Source organism: Palaemon carinicauda, chromosome 33 (assembly GCF_036898095.1).
Source record: "Palaemon carinicauda isolate YSFRI2023 chromosome 33, ASM3689809v2, whole genome shotgun sequence".
Lineage (NCBI taxonomy): Eukaryota > Metazoa > Arthropoda > Malacostraca > Decapoda > Palaemonidae > Palaemon > Palaemon carinicauda.
The window spans coordinates 69,086,603-69,102,714 of NC_090757.1; positions in this window are offsets into that span (position 1 = coordinate 69,086,603).

Below are 16,112 nucleotides of genomic sequence, written 5' to 3' on the forward strand. Positions count from 1 at the left end.
ATTTGAACACGATGTTGTGTTGATATTAATCCATATTGACTCATTAGAGGTAATTTGAATGAATTACTACCAATTGTGTCACGTGGTGGCCAGGGAAATTGGGTAAAACTCGCTGGTAAGTGACTGATGTCTCGCCAGGTAAATCCTCGGACAGCTGGCAGCGGTCAGGTTCCAATTTCTTTTATGGGCTCTTGTGACATAGTTCGTTTCGACCTGGCCTTTCATTAGAAGGGGCTAGCGTTCGATCCCAGGAATGAGGTAGAAATTTATTTCTATTTGAACACGAAGTTGTGTTGATATTAATCCATATTGACTCATTAGGGCTAATTTGAATGAATTATTACCAATTGTGTCACGTGGTGGCCCGGGAAATTGGGTAAAATTCGCTGGTGAGTGACTGATGTCTCGCCAGGTAAATCCTCGGAGAGCTGGTAGCGGTCAGGTTCCAATTTCTTTTATGGGCTCTCGTGACATGGTTGGTTTCGACCTGGCCTTTCATTAAAAGGGGCTAGCGTTCTATCCCAGGTATGAGGTAGAAATTTATTTCTATTTGAACACGATGTTGTGTTGATATTAATCCATATTGACTCATTAGGGGTAATTTGAATGAATTATTACCAATTGTGTCACGTGGTGGCCAGGGAAATTGGGTAAAACGCGCTGGTAAGTGACTGATGTCTCGCCAGGTAAATCCTCGGACAGCTGGTAGCGGTCAGGTTCCAATTTCTTTTATGGGCTCTCGTGACATGGTTGGTTTCGACCTGGCCTTTCATTAGAAGGGGCTAGCGTTCGATCCCAGGAATGAGGTAGAAATTTATTTCTATTTGAACACGATGTTGTGTTGATATTAATCCATATTGACTCATTAGGGGGAATTTGACTGAATAACTACCAATTGTAACACTTGGTGGCCCGGGAAATTGGGTAAAACTCGCTGGTAAGTGACTTATGTCTGGCCAGGTAAATCCTCGGACAGCTGGTAGAGGTCAGGTTCCAATTTCTTTTATGGGCTCTCGTGATATGGTTGGTTTCGACCTGGCCTTTCATTAGAAGGGGCTAGCGTTCGATCCCAGGTATGAGGTAGAAATTTATTTCTATTTGAACACGATGTTGTGTTGATATTAATCCATATTGACTCATTAGGGGTAATTTGAATGAATTACTACCAATTGTGTCACGTGCTGGCCCGGGGAAATTGGGTAAAACTCGCTGGTAAGTGACTGATGTCTCGCCAGGTAAATCCTCGGACAGCTGGTAGCGGTCAGGTTCCAATTTCTTTTATGGGCTCTCGTGACATGGTTCGTTTCGACCTGGCCTTTCATTAGAAGGGGCTAGCGTTCGATCCCAGGTATGAGGTAAAAATTTATTTCTATTTGAACACGATGTTGTGTTGATATTAATCCGTATTGACTCATTGGTGGTAATTTGAATGAATTACTACCAATTGTGTCATGTGGTGGCCCGGGAAATTGGGTAAAACTCGCTGGTAAGTGACTGATGTCTCGCCAGGTAAATCCTCGGACAGCTGGTAGCGGTCAGGTTTCAATTTCTTTTATGGGCTCTCGTGACATGGTTGGTTTCGACCTGGCCTTTCATTATAAGGGGCTAGCGTTCGATCCCAGGTATGAGGTAGAAATTTATTTCTATTTGAACACGATGTTGTGTTGATATTAATCCATATTGACTCATTAGGGGTAATTTGAATGGATTACTACCAATTGTGTCATGTGGTGGCCCGGGAAATTGGGTAAAACTCGCTGGTAAGTGACTGATGTCTCGCCAGGTAAATCCTCTGACAGCTGGTAGCGGTCAAGTTCCAATTTCTTTTATGGGCTCTCGTGACATGGTTGGTTTCGACCTGGCCTATCATTAGAAGGGGCTAGCGTTCGATCCCATTTATGAGGTAGAAATTTATTTCTATTTGAACACGATGTTGTGTTGATATTAATCCATATTGACTCATTAGGGGTAATTTGAATGAATTACTACCAATTGTGTCACGTGGTGGCCCAGGAAATTGGGTAAAACTCGCTGGTAAGTGACTGATGTCTCGCCAGGTAAATCCTCGGACAGCTGGTAGCGGTCAGGTTCCAATTTCTTTTATGGGCTCTCGTGACATGGTTGGTTTCGACCTGGCCTTTCATTAAAAGGGGCTAGCGTTTTATCCCAGGTATGAGGTAGAAATTTATTTCTATTTGAACACGATGTTGTGTTGATATTAATCCATATTGACTCATTAGGGGTAATTTGAATGAATTACTACCAAATGTGTCACGTGGTGGCCAGGGAAATTGGGTAAAACTCGCTGGTAAGTGACTGATGTCTCGCCAGGTAAATCCTCGGACTGCTGGTAGCGGTCAGGTTCCAATTTCTTTTATGGGCTCTCGTGACATGGTTCGTTTCGACCTGGCCTTTCATTAGAAGGGGCTAGCGTTCGATCCCAGGAATGAGGTAGAAATTTATTTCTATTTGAACACGATGTTGTGTTGATATTAATCCATATTGACTCATTATGGGGAATTTGACTGAATAACTACCAATTGTAACACTTGGTGGCCCGGGAAATTTGGTAAAACTCGCTGGTAAGTGACTTATGTCTCGCCAGGTAAATCCTCGGACAGCTGGTAGCGGTCATGTTCCAATTTCTTTTATGGGCTCTCGTGATATGGTTGGTTTCGACCTGGCCTTTCATTAGAAGGGGCTAGCGTTCGATCCCAGGTATGAGGTAGAAATTTATTTCTATTTGAACACGATGTTGTGTTGATATTAATCCATATTGACTCATTAGGGGTAATTTGAATGAATTACTACCAATTGTGTCACGTGCTGGCCCTGGGAAATTGGGTAAAACTCGCTGGTAAGTGACTGATGTCTCGCCAGGTAAATCCTCGGACAGCTGGTAGCGGTCAGGTTCCAATTTCTTTTATGGGCTCTCGTGACATGGTTGGTTTCGACCTGGCCTTTCATTAGAAGGGGCTAGCGTTCGATCCCAGGTATGAGGTAGAAATTTATTACTATTTGAACACGATGTTGTGTTGATATTAATCCGTATTGACTCATTGGTGGTAATTTGAATGAATTACTACCAATTGTGTCATGTGGTGGCCCGGGAAATTGGGTAAAACTCGCTGGTAAGTGACTGATGTCTCGCCAGGTAAATCCTCGGACAGCTGGTAGCGGTCAGGTTTCAATTTCTTTTATGGGCTCTCGTGACATGGTTGGCTTCGACCTGGCCTTTCATTAGAAGGGGCTAGCGTTCGATCCCAGGTATGAGGTAGAAATTTATTTCTATTTGAACACGATGTTGTGTTGATATTAATCCATATTGACTCATTAGGGGTAATTTGAATGGATTACTACCAATTGTGTCATGTGGTGGCCCGGGAAATTGGGTAAAACTCGCTGGTAAGTGACTGATGTCTCGCCAGGTAAATCCTCGGACAGCTGGTAGCGGTCAAGTTCCAATTTCTTTTATGGGCTCTCGTGACATGGTTGGTTTCGACCTGGCCTATCATTAGAAGGGGCTAGCGTTCGATCCCATTTATGAGGTAGAAATTTATTTCTATTTGAACACGATGTTGTGTTGATATTAATCCATATTGACTCATTAGGGGTAATTTGAATGAATTACTACCAATTGTGTCACTTGGTGGCCCGGGAAATTGGGTAAAACTCGCTGGTAATTGACTGATGTCTCGCCAGGTAAATCCTCGGACAGCTGGTAGCGGTCAGGTTCCAATTTCTTTTATGGGCCCTTGTGACATGGTTGTTTTCGACCTGGCCTTTCATTAGAAGAGGCTAGCGTTCGATCCCAGGTATGAGGTAAAAATTTATTTCTATTTGAACACGATGTTGTGTTGATATTAATCCATATTGACTCATTAGGGGTAAATTGAAGGAATTACTACCAATTGTGTCACGTGGTGGCCCAGGAAATTGGGTAAAACTCGCTGGTAAGTGACTGATGTCTCGCCAGGTAAATCCTCGGACAGCTGGTAGCGGTCAGGTTCCAATTTCTTTTATGGGCTCTCGTGACATGGTTGGTTTCGACCTGGCCTTTCATTAGAAGGGGCTAGCGTTCGATCCCAGGTATGAGGTAGAAATTTATTTCTATTTGAACACGATGTTGTGTTGATATTAATCCATATTGAGTCATTAGGGGTAATTTGATTTAATTACTACCAATTGTGTCACGTGGTGGCCCGGGAAATTGGGTAAAACTCGCTGGTAAGTGACTGATGTCTCGCCAGGTAAATCCTCGGACAGCTGCTAGCGGTCAAGTTCCAATTTCTTTTATGGGCTCTCGTGACATGGTTGGTTTCAACCTGGCCTTTCATTAGAAGGGGCTAGCGTTCGATCCCAGGTATGAGGTAGAAATTTATTTCTATTTGAACACGATGTTGTGTTGATATTAATTCATATATATATATATATATATATATATATATATATATATATATATATATATATATATATATATATATATATATATATATATATATATATATATATATATATATATATATATATATATATATATATATATATATATATATATATATATATATTTGGGCTCAAGCCATGCCGTCCTGATGGAAGTTCCTATATGGTAGCTTCCTAGGGTATATTACAACTATGCCGATATTCCCAGAGAATTTCCCTTAAGGTACCCAGAATTCTGCACCCCAAACAGAGATTACGTATCGAGGGGTCAATTGGCAAGAAACGAAAACGGGAAAGAAAAAGGGGGAGCCGCTCCCAAGGGTCCCTATTCTCCAGTTTCGTAAGCGTGCCTGGCGCCAATCCTGGCGCCATCTGCATTCCTTTTTGCGTAGCTTAACAACTCGGTGTTTTTTTTCCTTTGTTTCTCGCGAATCTTGGATTTATTCAGCTTTTCATGGCTTCTCCAACTTCGTCAGCCTCTGATAAGTTGATTACCATTTCTTTTATGTATAAATGTAGGCTCTTGGTAAATTTTTATGTGATTAATAGTATTAATCTTTGTTACAAGAGCCGTTGCCTACCGGAGGCGTCATGGACGCTGTCGCTCGCTAGGTATGAGTTTAAGTTAGCCAGAGCGACATTCCCGGTTTTTTTGCTTTTATAAATTTTAGCTATTTAGCGTTAAAATAGGATTTCCTTTCTGGCTTTAGTATTTTTTTGGCGAAGTATTCGCCAACTCTGGCCTACGCTAGGCCATGTAGCCTAGTCGTTTGGTCCTAGTACTTCCTGCATGATTTTGGTTTTTCCGAGTGTATTAAAATTTTATTGAAGCTTTAGGCTGTTTTTTATACATTTAAGATTATGTTGAATATTTCCAAGATAGTATACGAGTGAGTTTCGGTGATTTAGGTAATCGATTCTCTTGGTGCCTAGGCTAAGTTGCTTATGGAGCCTTAGTATACTTTCTCATACTCCCCGGTTGCTTTCTTTTCTTCAGAGAAGGTATGCAATCCCTTTCCCTCTGTTTAAGCCTTGGGCTTATCCCTAAGTGGTTTATCTGAATTAACTTTCGATAAAACTATACTGGGGTGTTACTGTATCTTCCTGTTCCAGTAAGTCTGGTTTCAGAGAGGGACAGAACAACAGAGTTTTTAGTCTGAGTCTGTGTTTGTCTGGCTTGGGGTAGAGTCTCCCTCGCTGGCCTGACACAGACATAGGAGGCTTAGCCTCCTTAGGTCACTACCGAAGGTTTCTGTACGAGATGATTCCTTCTTTTTGTGATCTAGCAGACTAGTCCTTGTTGCTGTTCTCGGTGGGAGGATAAGATTCTTTCCCTAGGAGTAGCAACACCTTCCTTGCTTTGGTTCTTTGGGAGCTGGCAAGTATTGCTGGCATCCCTCCTTGGATCTCCCTTAGGCTAAGATGAGTTTTCTTGGCTGCGGGTGATCCTTCACTAAAGCAAGGTTGGTAGGACCTTCTTTTGTCCCTTCCCCCTCTATCTCCGTAATGGCCTAGCCATTACAGTACTGTACGTCATTCTATATCTGGACCTAGGATAGGTTAGGATGTGGAATTGACTCAGAAGACCCTTGCCAGCCGGCAGACTCTGCCGGCTGGCAGGGGTCTTCTGCTTTGAGTGCTGCCCAGACCTCCCTTGGTCCCTCATCCATGCCTGCCTGTAGAGCCAGACGGCATTGGTCAGGAAGACTGAATTAGATTCTCCCCCTCCTTATATGCACTCTTTCGGATTGCTGGGCTTGGAGGTAGTTTACGCTCTTATCCCGGCATCCATTCTGTTTTCTTCTAGTGCTGTACCCGACCCGGCTGCCGGCCTATGAGACCGGCAGCCGGGCAGTCGTAGTCCTCTGGTTCTTTTGCTGCTGGCTGGCATCGGTTGTTTACCTTTGCCGGCCGGCTAATGTCAGCCCTTGTCTGCCGGTCGCTAGGAGCAGTGGCTGGGAGCTGGGTGCTACCTTGTGTAGCCGACATTGGCTCTTGCCGGCCGGCAGTTACTGCCGGCCGGCACATGCATTTGAACCAGCGTTCTGCTGCCTTATAGCTGTTAAGTAGTATACTTTAAAGCTAGTTATGCTGTGTTGCCGGCCGGCACATAACCGCCTATACTGTACCAGTATTCTGCAGTATAACATATACTGTAAGAGGAAAACTATAGTATAAGTTTTGGTACAGCACTGTGTGTTCTAACACTTTTATGTTATCTTGTACAGCCCTTTGCTGTTGCCTTACTGATAAGAAAGTGAGTTCTTTTTTGTCTATTATCCAGGATTTTAAAATCATTGCTTAGGTGTGAGCTCCACCTGTGTCCTCTGGAAACTTGGCATTGGTTATTCTAGAAGAAATTAACCATTCGATTTTATTATCTGGAAGGCTGCAACAATTGGTTGTGAGGGAAACACAAGTGTGTGTCTTTCCTTTCTGAATTGTTATGCTAAACTGTGCATATCCAGTGATACATAGTTCACTTCATACTCATGGAAATTTTCTTCTCTTTGCAGGAGGTACGTCCGAAGTGCGGAAGTGCTTTCTGCAACGTCCGCAGTAAGAACCTCTGCGGACATGGACTATGTAGGAGGCACGCAGCATGCGCTGTCTCCAAAGGTGAGCTCCGGTATTGGGACCCCAGGTATGTACCATGTGCTCTAGCCTGATTACTGAAGCTTTTGATTCCCCTAGGACAGCGGAATCAAGGGATATAGCAAGGGGGAAGCTTCGCACCTGGGTAAGGGGCTTCCAGAAGAACACCTCTGGACCTCATCTTCCAAGTGAGAAGATGAGGGCTTACCTTTTCCCTAGGGCATCAGCTGATGCAGTGATTCCCCAGCCTCAAGAGGAGATCCCCTTAGTTCAGATCCAGGTGGATGCTGAAGTGGCGGTTGCCGGGCAAGACATCCAGTTGGGCGACAGGATGTCAGACGTGTCCGAGCGTCTGGAGAAAGACCTCCTGGCAGGAGGCCAGGAGGAAGATCAAGCCCCAGACATCGTAGAGGAAGAAGCCAACGAGGTGTCGGCTGCTCCGGTTCTGATCCCTGAACCTATTCCCTCAACATCGTCCGCTCTCCCAGTAGAGCTGGGACAGGCCCTCTCCTCCATTGTTGGAATGATCCTACAAAGGCAGAAGGAGAATATGGAGAAGGCGGCTGCAATGGAACTGCGGATGCAGAAGCTTGCAGCATCACGTGGGCCCCAGAAAAGGCTCAATGTGAAAGACCTTCCCTTGTGCTCAGATACTAACCCGTGGAGATATGCCGAGCACATGCCGATGACGACTGGAAAGATCGTCATGTCGGATAAACTGGGTTCAGTTCCCCTTGAGGAAGTGGAATTCTGGCCCAACAAAGGGTCATATCTGGACTGTTATGTCCAGTTGAGGAAGGAACCAGCTTCAAAGGAGGAGACAGAGCCGAAGGAGGTCATAGTGATGAACAATGCTAAGGCTCAAGCTTTGCTTTCATATTCGATGAAAGAGAGGGGCTTCACAAACTCAAAAGTTACTGCATTAAGTAAGAAGCTCCCTTCTTTTGTGTCCTCTCCTGCTAGAGCCTTCCCCTTTTTGCAGAAAGGGTTTGCGGCTGTATTAAAAGCAGTCGAGGCTGGCAAGCCTTGCCCCTCCCTGGAGGAGTGTAAAACCTTGTCGCTGGCCCTACCCATGGACCACAAGGACTGGAAGGACGTCCATCTTACCTTCTCAGTCGGGAAGTTGGAGGCTGATATTGCCGGACGTCAGTTCGGTGAGAACCTCCCTAAGCTGTCTGACTTTCTTTTGCGGAGAGAGCTCGAGACAAAAGAAAGACTGGCTGCCTCAATGTCTCTTCAGACCACTCCTGAGACGATGGCAAGTGACCCAAAGGTCCATGGAATGTTCATGGTAGTGGCCAAGATTCATCTGGCCACAGTGACGAAGGATCTTTTCAGCTTCGTCAGGGCGAGGAGAGCTTGTAGGGAGTTCGTGTTCACCTCGGCTACGGTGAGGCACGAGCCAAGGAAACTAATCTCCTCCAACATTTGGGGCAAAGACCTTTTCCCTAGCGAATTGGTCAAAGAAGTTGTGGATAAGGCCACCACGGAGAATAGAAATCTTCTCCAAAAGTGGGGCCTGTCTATCAAGAGAAAGTCTTCCCCGGATGAGGGTCCCCAACCGAAGAGGAAGACTAAAAGGCCTAGGCTACCGTCTCGGCCAGGCAAGCCAGTTGAACAGTAACAGCAACAGCAGTTGCCGATGCCTTCAGTGCCCCAGATGGTGGCACAAACCCCGACCACTTTCCAGTGGGTACCCCAGGCCATGTCGACACAGTCCACGGTGTTCACCACAACGTTCGAAGGGCAGTCTACTTCCTTTCGAGCAAAGCCTAGAGGAGCAGCCAGAGGCTCGTCTAGGCGTCCCTCAAGGGGAAGGGGATTCAGGGGTGGTCGCGGTCGGGGAGGCAAGACCTCAGGACGGCAGTCCAAGTGAGATGATGCCGGTAGGAGGGAGACTTAAGAATTTTCGGGATCGATGGACCTTCGATCCCTGGGCCCACAGCCTACTCAAGAACGGACTGGGCTGGAGCTGGTACAGCACTCCACCCCCATGCCCTCGGTTTTTTCCAACACTCCACCCCCGTTCTGGAGGAGTACGTTCAAGAACTGTTGGAGAAAAATGTGATCCGAAGGGTGAAGTCCATCAAATTCCAAGGGAGGCTGTTTTGTGTTCCTAAGAAAGACTCGGGAAAGCTCAGAGTCATTCTAGACTTGTCGCCACTCAACAAGTTCATAATGAATTGCAAATTCAAGATGCTAACACTGCAATACATAAGGACCTTACTGCCCAAGAGGGCATATTCCGTCTCCACAGACTTGTCAGACGCCTATTGGCACGTTCCAATCAACCGTCGACTCTCCCCCTACCTAGGGTTCAAGCTACAACGAAGACTATACGCCTTCAGAGCCATGCCATTCGGGCTAAATATAGCCCCAAGGATTTTCACGAAGCTTGCGAGCGTAGCTCTCAAACAATTACGCCTAAAGGGAATTCAGGTAGTAGCCTACCTGGACGACTGGCTGGTGTGGGCAGCATCCGAAATAGAATGCTTGCAAGCTTCCAGTCAAGTGATCCAGTTCCTAGAGTATCTAGGCTTCAAGATCAACAGAAAAAAGTCTCGACTTTCTCCATCTCAAAAGTTCCAGTGGCTGGGAATCCACTGGGACTTAATGTCACACCGTTTCTCCATCCCGGCGAAGAAAAGGAAGGAGATAGTGGGTTCTGTCAAGAGACTTCTAGGTTCCGAAAGGATATCAAGACGCGAACAGGAGAGGGTACTGGGCTCTCTCCAGTTTGCTTCGGTGACACACCCAGTGCTAAGAGCACAGCTAAAGGATGCAACCGGAGTTTGGAGAAGTTATGCATCAAACGCGCGAAGAGATCTGAGAAGACCAGTTCCGCTTCGGCTACGTACTCTTCTCAGGCCTTGGTCCCAAGCCAGACATCTAAAGAAGTCGGTTCTTCTTCAGCCACCTCCCCCGTCGGTGACGATTCACTCAGACGCCTCGAAGGAGGGACGGGGAGGTCACTCTCATCGGAAAAAAGTCCAGGGGACTTGGTCCAAGCTATTCAAGACCTTTCACATAAACTTTCTAGAAGCTATGGCAGTGCTCCTTACCTTAAAGAAAGTCTCCCCGCGTCACTCGATCCACATAAGGTTGCTGATGGACAGCGAGGTAGTTGTGAGATGCTTGAATCGACAAGGATCGAGGTCACCACCTCTCAACCAGGTGATGTTGGCCATCTTCCGATTGGCGGAAAAGAAGAAGTGGTACCTGTCGGCAGTTCACCTTCAAGGAGTCCGCAGTGTGACAGCGGACGCTCTATCCAGGTTCACACCGATAGAGTCGGAATGGTCCTTAGACGCAGGATCATTCTCCTTCATTCTGAACAAGTCCCAGAACTGCAGATAGACCTCTTTGCGACGAAAGACAACAAGAAGTTGCCCCTGTACGTGTCCCCGTACGAGGACCCCTTTGTGGAAGCAGTGGACGCGATGTCCCTCGACTGGAACAGATGGTCCAGGATTTATCTGTTCCCTCCTCACAACCTTCTGTTGAGGGTCCTCAATAACTGAGATCCTTCAAGGGGGTAGCGGCAATAGTGACCCACAAGTGGTCGAACAGCGTGTGGTTCCCCCTGGCATTGGAACTACGACTGAAGTTTCTACCGCTACCAGATCCAGTTCTGACCCAGCGAGTCCAGAAGTCTTCTGTCTGTGCTTCATTACAGAAAACCCGGATCCTGCAGCTCATGATTTTCTCTCCCTAGTGGTGAGAAAGTGTTTTGGGATTTCGGAAGCCAGCATAGACTTCCTAGAGGAAAATAAGTGCAAATCTACTAGAAGGCAATAAAGTTCTGAAAGCCTACGCTAGGCTCAGACCTTCAGCACCTCCAAAGCCCATTTCATGGTCTTTAGACAAAGTTCTTCATTTTGCGTCTTTGTGGAGCAATGAGGAGGGTGCGTTAATGGATTTGACCCAAAAAGTTATTTTCCTATTTCCACTCGCATCCGGGGCCAGGGTTAGTGGGATTGTAGCCCTCTCGAGAGAGGAAGGTCGTGTTCAGTTCCTGGATGGGGGAGAACTGAACCTGTTTCCGGATCCTACGTTTCTCACCAAGAATGAGTTACCCACCAACAGGTGGGGTCCCTGGAGAATCTGCCCTCTGAAAGGAGATGCATCTCTATGTCCAGTAGAATGCCTAAAGGTCTATCTTCATAGAACTTCAGACTTCTAGGGTGGTCAACTATTCAGGGGAGAAACATCAGGCTCAAATTTATCACTGAATCCACTCAGGGCGAAAATCGCATATTTTTATTCGCAGAGCAGATCCTGACAGTACACCCGCAGGTCACGATCCGAGAAAAGTTGCTTCATCCTTAAATTTCCTTAGTTGTATGGATTTTGAACATCTCCGTTCATACACTGGCTGGAAGTCTTCCAGAGTGTTCTTTCGCCACTATGCGAAGCAAGTGGAGCAACTAAAGAGTGGGTTGCGTCGTTAACCCTGCTGTTTAACTCTGCGAGGAACAGTGGTTTTAATTGGGACAATTAATTCCAGGGTGAGTGTGTAGTTACATTCTGTGCTACAAACTAAGTGAGGGCACTGAGGTGCCCACGTTGACTGTTCCACTTCCAAAGGTGAACCTAGCATAAGTGCAGACATGTGTGCCGAGCGTTTCTAACGCTAATGTAACTGATTAGTAATACAGACTTTTCTGACCTTCATACCTCGGTATGTTAAAAGTGGCACTAATGTTTTTCTTTCAGATAAACAAGTTTATGTTTACTATCAGACTTATGCTTAAAGTTTTGGTTATCCTCTTCTTATATATATATATATATATATATATATATATATATATATATATATATATATATATATATATATATATATATATATATATATATATATATATATATATATATATATATATATATATATATATATATATATATATATAGAATTGTTGTTAACCTGTCTGTTTATTGTCTATCAATAAACTTGTTCTTGAGAACCTTGCGTCTCCTTCACCTGTGTTAATTTATTGATATAATTGAGCATTCATTCTATGTATATTTATCTGGGATAATTCTAATAGATTGTTCCTGTATGCAAGCTATGTTGCATTGGTTTATGCTTTCCCTTATCGGGAGGAATCCGTCCCAGAAGGGGACGGTGGCGGTTTTACAAGTTTCCTCCTATGCGGATATAAACCTTTGTCAAACACAAGTATTGTGCGGAGAACTGGTCGATATTTCATATTGATGCAGTGGTTCTTTACAAACTATGCTTTACTTAATATAGGGTGAGACCACTATATTAGCTTGCCTGGTATTCATACATAGGTATATGCACTCTTCGAGACTTTTCCAGAGTCTAGTAGGACTCTTCCCTGTAGGGGGCAGGAAGCTCTAACATGGTTTATGGTTAGTTGAAAAGATGTATAACGGTAACATCTTAGGTCTCTAGGTCTAGTCGACCGGGAAAAATTACCTCCGGGGAGTACGGCACGTTCTGAGAATCCACAGATACAGTAATGCTCTGGTATACTTCCATCAGGACGACATGGCTTGAGCCCAAAAAACGGATTTTGAGCGGTAGCGTAAAATCTATTTTTGGGTGAGATAGCCATGTCGTCCGGATGGACCCGCCCTTCCCTTTCTATGGAAGGGCTGTAGGACCCCTCCCTACATACAGTATCTGTAGCACCTCATGTACGCTACAAGGAATACAGATGGCGCCAGGATTGGCGCCAGGCACGCTTACGAAACTGGAGAATAGGGAGCCTTGGGAGCGGCTCCCCCTTTTTCTTTCCCGTTTTCGTTTCTTGCCAATTGACCCCTCGATAAGTAATCTCTGTTTGGGGTGCAGATTGCCATGTGGCGTGTCAAGAATACGTCCTCTGATATGTCGCGATATCCCTTTCATTAGGGATATTCGCTCCAGGAGTTAGAATTCTGAGTACCTTAAGGTAAATTCTCTGGGAATATCGTCGTAGTTGTAATATACCATAGGAAGCTACCCTATAGGAACTTCCATCAGGACGACATGGCCATCTCACTCAAAAATAGATTTTTCGCTTCGCTCAAAATCTGTTATATATATATATATATATATATATATATATATATATATATATATATATATATATATATATATATATATGAGATTCCTTACATTTCGTGAAAATCTAAAGCAATACCTTTCCTTTTTATTTTGCTCTTCGTTAAGAGCAGGTCGATTCAAAATAGAAGAAAGATTCAATCTAATCTTAACCTTGTTTATTTTCATATTGACTTTCTATTATTCTGAGCACTAAACACCAAAGCTCCTTCCGCGTATTATCTAAGGCCTTGACACCTAACCATATCTAAGTAATTACCCGATCATCTACTTAACCCCTATCCCCGTTACCCACCACCTCCTATCCGCCCCTCTTTTGCGTGAACAATATCAAGTCCCAAATTGCCAAAGCCTTCAAACTTTGCCTGCTTCCTGGATCTTTCTCTCCAGATTCTCAGATATAAAAGTTTCTCCCAAGAGTACAGATTCTTTCGTGACATCTTGTTTCCGGAAGAATGATTTATTGCTGTAATTAAATACTGAATTGGATATTCTTCGATGATGCCTTAGAATATTTTGAATATTGATTGTAATGCATATTAAGATGCTATTACATACACTTTCATTGGAAGATAAAGCTTTCTTTTTGATACCCTTTCATCCAGGCATCAAATGTTTCAAACTTTTTTTTTTCTCTACCCATTTTCTGTATATTTGGTCGTATTTCCCCATTTCTGGCCCTATCAATTATGTGAAATCCTCATAATTAAAATTATCAATCTATATTACACGGCATTCTAGAAGTTTTATTCCCGTTGTGACCAAGTCGTGGAATGATCTTCCTAATCGGGTAGTTGAATCAGTAAAACTTCAAAAGTTCAAAGTTACAGCAAATGTTTTTATGGTGAATAGACTGACATAAGTCCTTTTATTTAGCACATATAAATTATCTGTTTTAATGTGTTAATGTTTTTTTAAATATTTTATTTTAATTTTTTATTGCTTCTTATATCGTTTATTTATTTCCTTATTTCTTATCCTCAATGGGTTATTTTTCCCCGTTGGAGCCCTTGGGCTTATAGCATCTTGCTTTTCCAACTAGAGTTTTAGCTTGCCTAGTAATAATAAAAATAATGATAATAATAATTATAGCATCAGTATTTCTAGCACTGTTAGCATTATAGGTATAGTACTTTGCTTCCATAAAAGTGAGTTGCCATAACGAACTCTATAAACTCTTCATAATCTTCAACATAGTAAACATCATGTTACCTATATCGTTTTACTTGGTCTCTCCTAATACTTTACTATATCAAATCTCAAATCCCTGGACGAAAGAACTACACAAATTTTGCTAGCATCTATGTCAGTTATAACGATATAATCATCCGTTTTGCTTCCACCCTACAACTGTATTTAAATGCATAGAGTAAACTTTTATCATTTATAAACATAAAACTTTTTTAATCCATTCGTGGTCCATTTCATTATATCTACTTTTCCACCTTCAATACCCCTCTAGCTACAAATGATCTTTATTTGACTTATAAATCCAGAGAGAGAGAGAGAGAGAGAGAGAGAGAGAGAGAGAGAGAGAGAGAGAGAGAGAGAGAGAGAGAGAGAGAGAGAGAGAGAGAGAGAGAGATAAAAGTTTCATATATGGAATTCAAATACCACATTCTATTTCAAGGTAATAATGTTTCAGGAAAAAGTGCATAGTATAATTTATAGGTTATTTGAACTGATAAGACATTTTACACATACAAAAGAACAAAGAACCTTTATCGTTTTGAGGATAAAGGCTGGTATTATCATGCTTTCTTATAAAAGTTTTAATAAATATAACTACATATTCTAATTATTTGTAATTCCTCCATTAATTCATAAGACAAATATATTCATTCTATCTGTCTCTTTTTCATGTAGATCACGTCTAATCTTAATTCATTTATAAATATGTAAGTATATGGAAAAGAGATTATTGATTGATATAAGTAAGTTTTGGGGGATTATGTGATATACTAAAATACAACTCACGTAGGTTACTGAAGCCTCTGTCAAGAATGATAAAAATATGCTAGTGTACGTGATCGGTAAAAAATTATCCTAATATTTAGATAGATATGTTGGCACATGCACACGTATCACCAACCCCTTTCACCAGGGCATTACTGCTCCCTCTCCTCCCTAGTCAAGGGACGGGGAAAGCCGAGCATGACCGGAAAAAAATATATATACACATTATACATTTACAGTTTATATATATATATATATATATATATATATATATATATATATATTATATATATATATATATATATATATATATATATATATATATATGTATATATATATATAGGCCTATATAGGTTTATATATATATATATATATATATATATATATATATATATATATATATATATATATATATATATATATATATATATATATATATATATATATATATATATATATGGTGAAAATGTCGTATGGCGGGCAATAGAATTGCTAATGCGTGCATAACCCAAGGTAAAAACATAAAATTTTTATATACATATTAAGAATTAGTAACAAAATAGTATAGTAAGTACTGTACTACATACTTATATATAATATTCATGTACTGTACAGTATATAATTAAATGATATTATGAATAAAAATTATATACTGTACTGTAAAGGAAAAATAAAATTTTATTTACCTTTGGAGTGACGTGACTTGAGCTGGTAGTGGGTGGAGGCAGAGGGGGGAGGAGACGGCAGATATAAAAATGTATCGATGCTAATTATGTTACACTTAATAATAAATTTATCTTTATCAAACACTTAGAATTAAAAATGTTTTTTATTTTTTTATTATTTTTGTCTTTTGAAATTTTTTTTATGATATCTTTTTCTAGAACTTAATTTTTTACAGTAGCACTTCTTCATCTTCCCTTTACTCTTTTTTAGCTTTTTTACTAGAGTCACTTATATCATCTTTGCTTTCTGACACTTATCTCTTGGACAAATATCTATCTAAAGAAGCCTGCTTCTGACGACTCCTCAAAATATTTCTAAA